Source organism: Corvus brachyrhynchos, unplaced genomic scaffold (assembly GCF_000691975.1).
Source record: "Corvus brachyrhynchos isolate BGI_N302 unplaced genomic scaffold, ASM69197v1 scaffold319, whole genome shotgun sequence".
Classification (NCBI taxonomy): domain Eukaryota; kingdom Metazoa; phylum Chordata; class Aves; order Passeriformes; family Corvidae; genus Corvus; species Corvus brachyrhynchos.
Genome location: NW_008246065.1, coordinates 1,496,586 through 1,509,836, shown reverse-complemented (window position 1 = coordinate 1,509,836; position 13,251 = coordinate 1,496,586). Strand labels below are relative to the sequence as shown.

The window sequence follows — 13,251 nt, the reverse complement described above, 5'->3', positions numbered from 1 at the left end:
TAAAAGCCGGCATTTATTTATATCTATCTGTCACTGACTGGAGGCACTTGATGTCAAAAATGGCAAGATAAAAAAGCTTGTTTCACAAATAAACCTGTAGGACCAGAGCTCCAGCAATGATTTTTGTAAAGTAGGCAATCACATTCTAGTGGGTTAGAGTTTGAATACTGCAACCATTATGAGAAATTGAAAATAAAACATGAAATACCACTAGGAAGGGAACTGAGGAACAGGGAAAGCAAGACTTGTAGCAGATTGTCAAAATTTTTATTACATTTTTCTAGTAGAGAGTTACCAATTCTCCCGCTTCCCTTTAGTTGCTTTCGTGTGACTGGCTAAATGTTTTTAGGAAGAAGTTTCTCCTTTACTAAAACCAAATTGTCTTTAGCACTATGTTTTGTATTGAGCAGAATAAAACAACAGGATTTAAAGGGAAATATTAGATTACTTGTGAGGGTTTCTGAGAAACAGCTTGGTTGGATATTTTTATCTTCATTTCCTTGTCTTTTGCAATTTTAATTTGAAAAAATGCACATGCTGTGAAAAGTTCAGTTAAATATTTCATTGTTAATGCATGCTGCAGAAAGAAAAAAAGCCCCATAGTACTCTGAAGATCAGCTCTTCTGTATTTGTTTTGGTGGGTAATTTGTTAGTGTAAATGAAAAAAAAAATCAAAGTTCCTACTGAGAGCAGACGCTCTGAAAGAAGGTGAAAAGTAATAACGCACCATAATGAATTCAGATGCTGCAGACAGAACTACTAAATAAATACACAAATGGGGGAGTCAGGACTGTTGCCTTTTCTTCTGCTCTATAAACACAGGTCAGCAGAACTCAGATTGTTTCTGAAGCTGGAAGTAATAGCAGCTCCTATATCCTCGTTTTGAGTAAAACCAGCCATGACAACATGATCTCTTGCACAGCCTGTGCGTTTTAGCACATGGACGACTGTAAGATGACTCACCACGCCTTTAATTGCAGCTTTGATCATTAAATCTCTTTTGAATTACTGAAGACTCTATTTCCGCTTTCCAGTTACAAAAACCATCAGAAAAGGATTTGAGGTTTCAGGTCGGAAAGTTCAGCTTTGCTTTTTAAATCCCAGCCTCGTTCGGTGAGGATCCATAAAGGGCTGCAAACATCAAGACAAAAGCACAGAACAGATCACACCAGACCAATCTTCTTAGCCTTGAGCATCCTATGTTGGCACCCACCTCTTTATCTTGTCTGCCATTTCCAGGCCAGAACTTCTGTTGCTTTGGTAACCCACTAAAAGCACTGACGCTTTCATTGTGGTTGGCCTGCTTCTGGAACTAATCACTGTTTTCACATTAATGAGATGCTGGTTTTGTTTTTTCAGTGAGATGCTCTGCTCAATCGGCAAGGAAGGCGCCACTAGATGGCTCAAGGGACTAGAAGGCTGCTCCTGCTTCCCAGGAATCCCTAGGCAGGGCACTGGGTGCTGGTCCCCAGAAGGATGGGCCTCCACACCCAGCTTCTTTTGGCCATGGAGAAGCCATTTGGGAAACACAAGGCAGGACTCAACTTTGCCCTGTTTGGAGCAGCCATCCAGCACCAAGATCCCTGTGGCACCACACACTGACACCCCTCCTCCAACACAGCAGCCTCCACTCTGTCATGCCCTAAAAGAAGCAAAAGGGCAGATTTTGCCTCATAAAAGGGCCCATCCTGTTCTGACAGAGCCCCATTTCTGTGCAATGTGTCAGCAGTCAACAGAGGGAAAGGATGATCCCTCACTGGCGCACTGAGTTTGCTCAGTTCTGGCTTTTTTCCCTCGCACAGCCACACAGCTCCCAAGGCAGCTTGTCAGTGACTCTTAATTCAAGCCGATGATTAACACAGTTGGTAGTCGTAATCACCAAATGTTTCCTCACTGATGTAAATCCCTCCCCTGATGGAAACTCAGGACCTTGCCACAGCCCAGCCTGCAAGGACGTTTCCTCTGTGCAAAGAAGGAATTAGGCATTAGCGTAATGGACTTTTAAATCTCTCTGGTCATTGGCCCCAGAAAGGAGCATCCAACTGGATGCCTCTAGTAGTTAATTTGTTCCACAAATGGAGAGGGAATTTTTCTCTTTAGAAAGCTTTTTACTGGGACCATTTCTCCCCTAGCCAACATCAGTTTGACTTCTGCAGAGTCACTTTAGATTTGCAGTGATAAAAGGAGGTAAAGCTCATCTCCTTATTATACAGCTGAGTGGGTCTGCTCAGGGAGCTGCAAAGAAAGAGCAGGGGAAATATAAGAGGAAATTACAAATAATGTTGATAAAAGCAGCAAAGAATCACAGTTCTTATCCCAGTGTGTGGCAAAAAGTTATCCCAAAACAATTCCACTATTGTATGGTCTTTTCCTACAGCAGCACTTATTTCATCTACTCCCACTCTTTGGCAACCCTCAGGTGGCCAGTCTTGCTCAAGTCATTTTCTTGTGGGGGTCGGTAGGAATTGCAACCTTTTTAATGCTTCCATTTTAAGATTTTAATATTTTAATATTAAATTTCACAAACATAGTAAATACAGATTGATAAGCTACAGAAACCTGGTCAGCTTTAACTGAAATGCAGCAGTACTGTAGCAAATTTATCTGGGATGTTTAGAAATGAAAAATGGGTCAGTACACTTATTAAAAGAAACCTTCTAGCTGCCAAGAGAGATTTTGGGCAGCCAAAGATTCATTGGTAGGAGTCTCCACAAACCTTGTTTTTGTCAGACTTCTTACAGCAGGGCAACATAATCAGGTGAAATTAAAATGGCCCCATGTTAGTCAGCAGAATGAGGGCCCAGCCATCAATTAGTGCCACCACTACTCAGCCATGTGAAAGAGAATATAATGGATCTTGGCTGATTTCCTGCCAAGTTTTCCAGACCTCACTCTGCTTTTTTGACTTCACACGCAGTATCATGTTTAGCAGGACTAATGAGCCTGCATTCCTCTAATGGGCCCACCCCAGCATGTGAAAGTTTGTTTTGTTCTCTTGTTGATGATCTCCCTTCCTCAAGAAATCAGTGCTTGAGAAAGACACAGAATAGGTCCTTGCAACACTTTCATTCCAAGGCCTGTGCTTTACCCTCACTTTTAGAGCACACAAATTATTTTTGACCAGCAATTTCAGAGAAAATCCACAGAAAACATCTTTCTGAAGGACTGCAAACATCTGCTCTTGCTGCAAGGGCCTTGAGCACCTCAGATAGTTACTCTTAACTGGGGAAACTGATGGAAGGAAACAGAAGAGAAATAAAAGCAAAAGATCGACAGAATTCATACAAGAAATTCACGCTCTGGTTTCTAAAGAACAGGGTATGAACAAAAACCATCCTTCTCCAGTGAGGCATTTCAGCATCACCTCTGAGAGGTCTGCTGGAGAAAGCTACAGGCTGGTTGGTCCCACCTCGACCCCCGGGAAAGTGATGACTTCTGGCTTTTTTTGTTCCATTTCCAAACATCTGAGGGAAAAGAAAGTGACTGGGAGGAGTTGGTACGTGTTTGTAGGGGAGCAGTGCTGACACTCCTTCTCCTCAGAGACCCTGGGGGCACGTTTTAAGTGTCTGAGAGCCCTTGGCAGCATGAAGAATTTGGAAGAGTCAAGTAATCAAAAGCAAGGGGAGATGAGCTTCACTTTTGAACATCACAAGAATCAACAGAGATAATGACTGCACTGTTTTCTTCAGACATTAGTATTAATAAAATTCACTCTGAAAAGGCCAAGACATTAAGTGCTAAGCAGATGATGAGCTCCAATTGCAGCAATTACTTATTGACTATGTAATGTGCCCTGCTTTTTGCTAATGTCATCCTTGTCCTCTTCTCCTTCTCCTTTTTCCCTTCTCCAAACATTACCCAGGTCTTTTTAGGCAATGGACTGTGGAGTGAGACTTCATGCATCCAGTGTTTTGTTTGCTGATTAAAGTCTCTCAGTCTCTCAAATTCCATTTTTACAGTGATTTTAATTTTTTTGCTTCCCCCTGTTGCTTTTATGGGGCTATGTGTAGGGTCTCTAGCCTCAATCCAGCTGTCCATTTTCACAAAGCCTGTAGAGACACAATTATTACCGGCCCTTTTTATGCCTTTTGAAGGCATAAAAATGATCCACAGGTTCTGATATGTAAACCACCATAAGGTATGCCAGTTTGTTTAATGTAAAAAAAAAGTCAGAAAGGAAAAATTTAGGTAAGAAAGGCAAAAGCCCAGGTACACTCTTGATCTAACAGATCATGTGGTCTGAACAGATTTCTAATGCTGATTTCAGTGTTGAACCTTGCTGCCCTGATGGGGTGTTCCCATTAACAGTAGTGTGGAAGTTTGCTGAGCCATGAGAAGTTTCCAGTGCAGATTTTTTTTCTGCTGATTTCACTGCTAATTTCTGCTAATTTCACCGAGTTTGAGAAATTACCAGAATACAGGTTTCATTAAGACTTGCTTTTTTATGCAGATGACAAAGAGAAATTGGAGCCAGTGGTGTCTTTGCTGAAAAGACTCCATTAGACTGCCATTAGTTGCTAATAATATATCATAATTATTTTTACAGGGTTAAGCTTGTCTCTTTCCTCATCCACCTGCCTTGCAGAGATAACCTCTAAGAATACCCTGACGGACTGTCAGGCTCCTACTCAAAAGCTTTCCCTTAGCTAAATTTTCTAAACAATTCATTACCTATTAAAGATTGGGAGAATACAGAGACATGGCCCTTTGTCTTCCCAATTTACATTCTCATATAACTCCACTCAATGCCTAGTCAGACTCTGGAATAATTTGATTTTTCTTCCATTATTACTATGCAAAGATGTTCTGTATATTAATGAAACATCCATTCATTCTTCAGAACACATTTGCCATTAACTACACGAACACTTGACTGTAGTTAAAGAATTGTTCATCAGATATGTCACATATCTTATTTGAAATATCCATTTTATTTATTGTGTGTGGCATGGTTTTCAAAAGTTTGACCCTTAGTAGTGCATATTCCTACTTGAAAATTAAGAATAAGCTCTCTCCTAAGACACATATTTGTGAATGTACATGTGTGGTTGGAAATACTAAAAGTTGATACTTCATTTTCTTCTGAAGTGCTTTGCCTTGCAGTGAAGCTTATCAGTGAATCTGTCAGGTCTAGTGGCAGCATCTGCTGCCTGACCTTTATGCAAGTGTGTTAGATTATTTTAATTGTAGAGCTGAGCACCACTGCTGGATAAATATGAACAGCAGAGCAGCTGACTTAACTAAGCCTCACCAAGAGGCTTGTTCTATTTTTCTGCTTAAAATCCTGCTTCTGTGGGCTGAGTCCTGCTATGCACTGCACTTCTTTAAGCCTGGAATTAGCTCCAACATCCTGAGGGGAGAGGTAGGCAAATGGTCTGTCCCTAGGACCAAGCATTGGTGACTCGACCAGGAAACACTGATGAGGTTCTCCAGCTTAGACCTGAGTGTGACACGAACTAAAACCCATGAACCTTCCAGCAGGGAGAGTCTGGCACAACAGACCCATGGCAACTTGGGGAGAAGGGCTGGCTCAGGTCACAATAACCAGCAAAGCTGCTTGCATGAGAAGGTCAATGACTTTTTCTGCCACTACGGAATGATATCTTCACACAGCATGAAATGCTAAATACTTATTTTCTCAAACTGCATTAACATAATTTAACTGAGGGCCATGTATCTGCATTCTGGACTATTTTTCATTGCAAGGCCTTTAGCTGGTGACATGACCTCACCAGCACATTTGAGTCCCCACTGCAGAGACCCTCTGAACAAAAGCCAAGTTTGATTATAATATGAAAATTTCCACAAGGAGAGTGAACCAGACTTCCTTGTATGAACCTGGAATATGCTGCAGTGCTCTCCAGAGAACGACACATGTGTAACCAACAATAACAAAACCCAGACTGGAGCAAATGGCAGTATTTTCTGGGAAATGTCTCCCAGAAAAAAAAAGGTGAGATGGGAGGGGGGTTTTGTATTCTATTTGAATAGTTCTAAACTTGCAGAGATGGAATTTGGGAAGAGACAAAAACTATTAATTCATTAACATTCAAGTTTCAGGACAAAACGAGAAGACATCTCGATTTGTGGAAACATCAAAACCCAACTGGACGTGGGCAGCCTGCTTCAGCTGACCCTGCTTGAGCACGGAGGATGGAATGGGTCATCTCCAGAGGTCCCTTCCAACCTAAATGATTCTGTGATTCTGTGACACTAAAAGTATCAGAATAGTTTTTTCTTCATGTTTTCAAAGGGTTTGGGTATTTCTGCCTTAAGCAGGAGGGGAGATTTCTCTTCCAAACTCAACGCTTCTAGTTTAGAAGTGCTAAAATATTTTCAGAAGTTTTAAGCTGTTTTGAGTTGGCATTTCAGAATGACACAGATGAAGTATAATTTTTTTAAGCTGGGGTGACAGAGGAATAAAGCCTAAGTGACTTCCAAAAGAAAAGAGATCATAGAATCATTAAGGTTGGAAATGACCTCTAAAATCATTGAGTCCAGTTTACCCAGAACCACCATGTTCACCTCTAAACCATATCCTCAAAGGGCCACATCCACATATTTTTTGAACACTTGCTGGGATGGTGATTCCACCACTTCCCTGGATAGCCTGTTCCAATGATCTTTCAGTTTGAGTCAAAAAGAAAAAGTTTTGTTTGTTTTGCCAAGATAAGTTGATTTTTACTATTATTTTTAGGTTCAGCCCTAGAAACAAGATAAGAAGAATTTCCATCTCAGCTTTTAAATACTGTTACAAGAAGGTTCTTGATCTCTAGTATAAGCTGTGTGCCAAAAAAAACTAAGCAAGTGAAACTGAACCACAGGAACATTGTTTTGGGTTTTGGGTGCTTTCAAAGCTCAGAGATGCCCCAAAAAGTAATTTATTCCGAGCAATATGAGACATAAGCAGCCTTAATTTAACATTTAAAGTTGTGAAAGATGAAGTGTCAAATTTCCATCTCTTATTTTCTGCTTAGATTTGTTCAAACAAATCAGCATATTTCAGGAACATTTCCACTTTCTTTCATCTACCTGGTTGTTCCAGAAGGCTTAACATGTACTATTTCCTTTTCTTATCCAACCACTTGAATAACATCTGCCCTCTTCGTCAGCTTCCTAAAATAACCACCTTTGGCATGTTAGAAAAGATTTTTCATTCTCTGGTGCAAAACAGCAGTCAAGTAATGAACTGAGGGCTCAGCCCAGCAAATATTTAATTTGGCAAGTTCTAAGTTTTAACTTGTGATATCTCATCTTTGCATTCAAATGTCCAAAACAGGTGATACATGACTAATGCAAAGAGCCAGAAACAAACACCACAGCATTTAGAAAATAGCTGCAGGGGTTTTTTCTATGGAAATTATTTCTGCCTAAAACATCAACCCAGAGTAATTGTATATTTTGTTTAGTGACAGCTGAATTTTTCATGTATTTGCTGCCTTTTGATGGCAGATAAGTGGGAAGAAAAATGCACTCTCTGAAGGCTTTTATCAGAGAAAATCACAGTCAGAAAATTGTACCATGTAGCACAGCAATATTTCCATACTTTACTGCACTTACAGGGAGAAAACTGTTATTAAGGCTAACAGGGTATCATACAAAAAGAGATGTTTCTTTTCACAGATCCTTTATGTGGCCAGAATTTTCCACCCTACAGTTGCAGGGGTTGGGAGGCCATTGCAGCAGAATTTAAAGCATTAGACTTTTCAGTGAAGTGCAGATAATGTTTTAACAAGGGGATCCAACAAAATTCCTTCTAGCTCTGTAAATTGTGGTAATACCCAGGATGGGACAGACCCGCCCTGGGGAATCTGTTCACCTGTATTCCCAGGGGCCAGTATCCTGAACCAAGGAGGGAGCAGAAATCCATCTCCAAAGCCTTGCCTTGCTGTGCAGAGCTCCGTTGTTCCCAGAAGATAAGGATCACTCCTCCGGTGCCCTTCACGCCTGGTTTGCTGGGCAGACATTTCAGAGAGCGTCAGTAAAGGCAGCTGGGCAGCTACCCACTGAAAGGAGCTTCAGGACAGCCATTTGTTTTGGAGTTCTCTGGAGGACTTCAGTCTGCTTGAAAAGGAAAGAGCTTGTTAGGGACCAGACTGGAGAAAAACGGGGTGGGCTCCAGCAAAGGAGGTCTACTCCTGTGGTCTACTCCTGCTGCTGCACTGACTCACATTTACTGAACCTAGCAATGCCCTAATTGCCTTCTGCTAAGCATGAGCCCTGACTCATAATAAGAGCTGCTATTTCTACTGTTAGGGATGAAATTCCCAATGGACAACCCCTGCAGATTCACAGGAATCATCGCAGCAGCTGTAAAACTGTTTCATCTCCCTATGACTCAATCGCGCTGCTAATATTTCAATTATTTGCAAGTTTTCTAAACAAAGCTATTCTGGGATGCTTTGGAAGCTCCAATCTCCTTCTCCAAAGACCAGCAGTTAGTCATGGCTTCATTCATCAGAAGCCCCTTCATCTCAGGAAGCAACTCACCTCACCATTGTTCTCAGCTGTGCTGCAGCTACTCCTCCGCGATCCCTTCCCCTGCAGGAGCACAGCATCTCCCAGATCCAGTCCCCAGTGCCTTTCTGTTTGCTCTCTCCATGCATTTTTGCAATAATAAAAGCAGCAGCTCCCTGAACCAGATTTCTTCTCAGCAGAGGGGTGAAAAATATCCAAGCCTTCTCTGCCATCTTAGCTTGGCAAGTGACAAGAAGCTCTGCACCCATTTTGTTCATTTAAAGCAATTTGAAATTAAAAAAACAACAAAAACATAAAACCTCTCAAACACTGTTTCTAATCCCAGACCAGTATGAGCACAAACAAAGGTGCACCTTCATCCCACTGTCAGGGAAAAATTAAGTGAAAAAATGAAGAAAAAATTCTCCCTTTTCCCTGACTATCCCAAACAGCTTGAAGATGAGGGCTGTGGCTGGTATCACAGCAGGCCCCCAAGGTAACGTTGCAAACAATTCCCAACCCAAACCTTTCACTTTGCAAGCACAGAGCAAGCTCCCAGACTCCCCACAAGACCAGGGAGGTTGCCTGGCTGGTACTAGGGACAGTTTGTTTTCATTAGGAAGAACTTCCTCATGGGATGTTGTACAGATTGACCCCCAGCCCTGAAGAGGGCAATCTGAACCTGCCATTAATCAAGTCCCATAACTCGTTGTATGCAAGTAAAACGTCCTGAGCTGTTGTTTGGGTGTCCCTGTCACAAGATCCTGTCAATGTCTGTGCTTCTGATGAAACCTCCTTGTGGTGGAGTAATTGTTTTTGTTCTCCACACAGGTAACTGTTTGCTTTTGTGTTCACATTATGGATTTCCTCTTTTAATTACCTGAACTCCACTCAATGTTCAGAAATATCAAGCACAGCACTATGAAACACTTTTTTCTGGTCCTGCCAACACTCAACTCTACATCTACTGCTTCAGCAAGAAGTTGTTTTTACTTTATTTGGGATACTTCAGCATTCCACTAGGAATGGATAGAAATGTTGCAGATTTTATTTTCTTCTTAGTAACTGATCAGAGAGAATGGAGACAGCTCTCTGAAAAATAAAAACAGAAAACAATATCCTCATAAAAGCTCTTGGTTCTTCCTCAAGTTGAGCTTAATTTTAGCTTAATTTTAATCTGATAGAGAAAGAGAGAATGGGTCTAAATGGACAAAACTGTCAGAGATTTCACTGTGCAAAATAGTAGCCAAAATCACATATTCTTGACACACAAACCTCTTATGAAGTCATGTCCATTCTCCTTTATGCTCCTCTTCTTCCTCCTAGAAAATTCGTTGTTTCTAGTTCTTTCACAAACGAGGTAAATACAAGTATAGAGTAGGACCTTAACAAGAAGAAGGAAAATGATACAGGAATAGATACTGGACGTGGCCAAAGGCCATCTCTGAGGACTCTATCCACCCTACCACTGAGATATTGGGAAAGCCCAAAGGTTGACATGGATGCATGTAGTTTTCTTGCATTTTACAGGTTTTTTACTTGCTGTTGCTTTACAAGAATAGATCCAGTAGGGTTATATGTCCAGTGTATTTCATTCTGGACTTTAGCAGATAACAGACCTGTTCATCTTTTCCGAAAAAAAAAAACCCAAAAACCCATCTGTTTCCTGCACTTCTACTTGGAAGATACCACTTTTTCAAGTGGTAACTACCGAAAAGTAGAGTGTAGGAATGTGAATAAGTGATATTACACAGGTTTTTAAAGAGAAATATTGAAAAGACCTTGCAGATCACATAGTTCATTTCCTTGGGAATTAAAGACCAAGAGGTCTTTATGATGTTTCAATATAATTTTAAGCCAGCATTATGTGAAATAAAAATTATCTGAACGCTCTCCTGTCTTGTAAATGGGATTAAAAAAATAAAACAAAGCACAATTTCCATTGTATCATGTGATACCTGATCACAGAACTTCAACTACTGCCACCAAAAGTACCATTTCTCCATAATTATAGTTTTTTACATAGTTCCACAGGAAAATTTAAAAGTTTACCTGCAGAGCAGGATATCAGCATTGCTATGTACAAGCCCAATTCTGTGTACCTGTGTGTGAAGGGAGGGAAACGAATTACAGGCACTTATCACCTTGGTTTTCTGACTCCAAGAAGGTGAAATGAAGGATCTTTTAGATGAGCAAGACATTCTTGCACAAAACTCGCTCTCACTGTGTAAATAACTTCAATATTAACAATTCATTTCATTCAAACTGAGAAGTGGTTTGAAATAAAGGCACTATCATTTCCCATGACTATCGTACTTCACAAACACCAGGAGACACTGAGATCACTGAGATGGAACTTCTTTCATTTCACAGGAGAAAATGCTACTCTGGAAGCAATCAGTGGTCAGCAGAACATAATAGCAGCTGACATTTCAGGTCAATATGAAAGCAGTTTGGAGCCAGCCAATTTGGAAGTGCTCCAGTTTGTCACTTCATTGCTAACGAAGACAATGTTGCAACATGTTTTGTTTAATATAAAAACCAGGATAGAATCATGAGAGAATTATTTCCCTCTCAGCTTCACCCCCCTCCAATCCTCTTTCCAAATGCAATTGTTCTATTTTTAAAAAGCTCATTTGTTCTTATTGTTCTTGCATCAAGCTGGCAGCTCACCCATCTGTCTCCCACTGTGCTTAAAAAGATGTCATGATCCTGCAGTCCCAAACACAGCCCTGATGTTTCCACTGAACTAAAACACATCTGCAACGACAGCTTTCACTTAGGAGTAAAGCTATTTTTGAAACAATGACAACCTCACCAGTCAGATTTCAGATGGCTCTATCAAAAAGAAAAACCAATAAAAAAACCCAAACCAGTGCCACCTTATGCAAGGGACCAGGACGCTCATCGGTTAAGACATTAAACAAAGTTTGTTTAAAGAATTCCCAGCTTCATCATGCATGTTCTTTGAGAGCAATACCTCACAAAGGTTGTTGGGAAAATTAGTCTGCCTTTAGGGCTGCCCTTCACCCAAAATCCCACAGCAATGTCTTGAACAAAGCCCCAATCCAAGGATCCCTCAGATCTGTGATGGTAATATCAGGTGAAACACTCCTTGAAAATTACTGCTTGTTCCAGGTCAGCCGGGAAAGAGACAGAAAGTGAGCAGGTAACCAAACCAGTGTGCTAAAGTAACCATTTTCAGGGTTTTAAACAGAATTCTTGCAAGTGACTGAAGTGACTGATCCACTATTTTGCAGGTTCATTGCAGGGAAAAACAGTCTCATGGCCAAAATCAAACCACATGTGCTTTTACTTGCCTAATAGCAGTGAAATCTAATGGAGAGAATCAGAAATGTAGCACATCATCAGTCCAAGTCCCCTCATATTCTCTGCTGCCTCAGGTTTTGGCTGTCTTGTTGAAGGCAGCAAGGCCTTCAAACCCAGGATTGGCTCTGCTGAAACGCAGTCTCCTCCAGACGAACAGCTCTGTTTTTAGATGAGACCTCAAGTGCAAAGCAGCATAAACACTGAGAAGCTTTCAGACCTGGCACAACCTCCATCACAGTTTCTGACCCTAAACACGTGCACCCTGGTTCTCTCAGCAGATTCCATCACCATAGCTTGGGATTCAGCTAAAAGGCCCCAAGACTCTTTGCCCTTGTGGAAAATAGAGATTGAGGCACTTTTCTCTCTCTTAAACTTCTTCCCTGTGAATCAAGTCAGAGGCAGAATAGACACACACTTGCCCTCAGTGTGTTTCATGGAATAAACAGGTTTGACAGCTGAGAATTTTTGGCAAGAATTGCAAACAAACTTGCATTTTTTAAAGAGGCTTAAAGCAGACAAACAGCCAGGCTACTCTCCTCAGAGAGGAGCAAATCCTGAGAAGAGCTTTTTTTTTTTTCTTATTGCATTAATGAATATTCTGTCACTTTAGTAGGCCAAACATAATTGTTCAAACTGCTATGCTGAGACTAATTGCCCTGTCATTTACAATTAGAGGTGTTAATATGGTCATTAAGATGTTACAAATGGCTCCTGAGCACACTCCCAGGTCACCACATGTATAGAGCACCCTGGCAGAGTAGCAGAAGGAGTTAGAGGTTGGGTCAGGTCTTGGTGCCATGAGGAACCTGACAAGGCAAGAACACGCCACAGCCTTTCTTCCTTCAAAACCCTTGCTGGCTGGTCAGCAGTGAAAACCAGGCCAGTTCAGAAAGGACTGCCACCTCTGCCACACCTCCCAGCCCGCTGACTCCCTCGCTTCCAGATGCTGCAACTCCACCAGCCCTTCCCTCCAGGAAGCCAGGCAAGGCATGTGGTGCCACAGCCTCCTGGCAGCAATTAGTCATCAGAATTAGACTGAGAGTTCATTTATAATGTTTCAAATTGAAAGACCATCTTGTAATTAATTTCTTCTGTCCACAGAGCAGCTGACACACAAGAGAGGGGACAGTGAAGCCTTTAGTCCGTGTTCTATGGCTTAAGAGTGCAACTGCACTCACTCACACAGAAAACTTCTCTCTGTTAACTGAGATGTTAAAATTTGGTAGGTGTCAGCTTGGTGAGTGCAGCTTGTGGACTTGTGTGCCATATTAGCTGGAAGAGGCTGCATTTGCATGGAAGACTCCAGTCTCCAGCTACATTCTATGTTCAGATGGTCTGGAGACATTCTGTTTCAAGAGGTCAATTTTTAAAGAGGCAAGAACAAAAACATCCCTCTCTAAAAATAAACCAACTCCTGTGAAAAGGCTTGGCGTCCCCATGTCAGGTTTCTGCAACTGGGAGAGA

At 41.4% G+C, this 13,251-nt stretch overlaps 1 long non-coding RNA gene across 1 annotated transcript in view; it reads right to left on the bottom strand.

Moving 5' to 3' along the window:
* Positions 1–306: 306 nt before the first annotated feature.
* The window catches only part of LOC108449770, a 23,097-nt gene continuing 10,152 nt past the window's right edge, over positions 307–13,251 (bottom strand). The window contains exons 2-3 of the long non-coding RNA XR_001866056.1: positions 7,820–8,061; positions 307–1,131 (exon numbers count right to left, since the gene is read on the bottom strand). This is a non-coding gene — a long non-coding RNA (uncharacterized LOC108449770). The remainder of the gene's footprint in view (positions 1,132–7,819; positions 8,062–13,251) is intronic.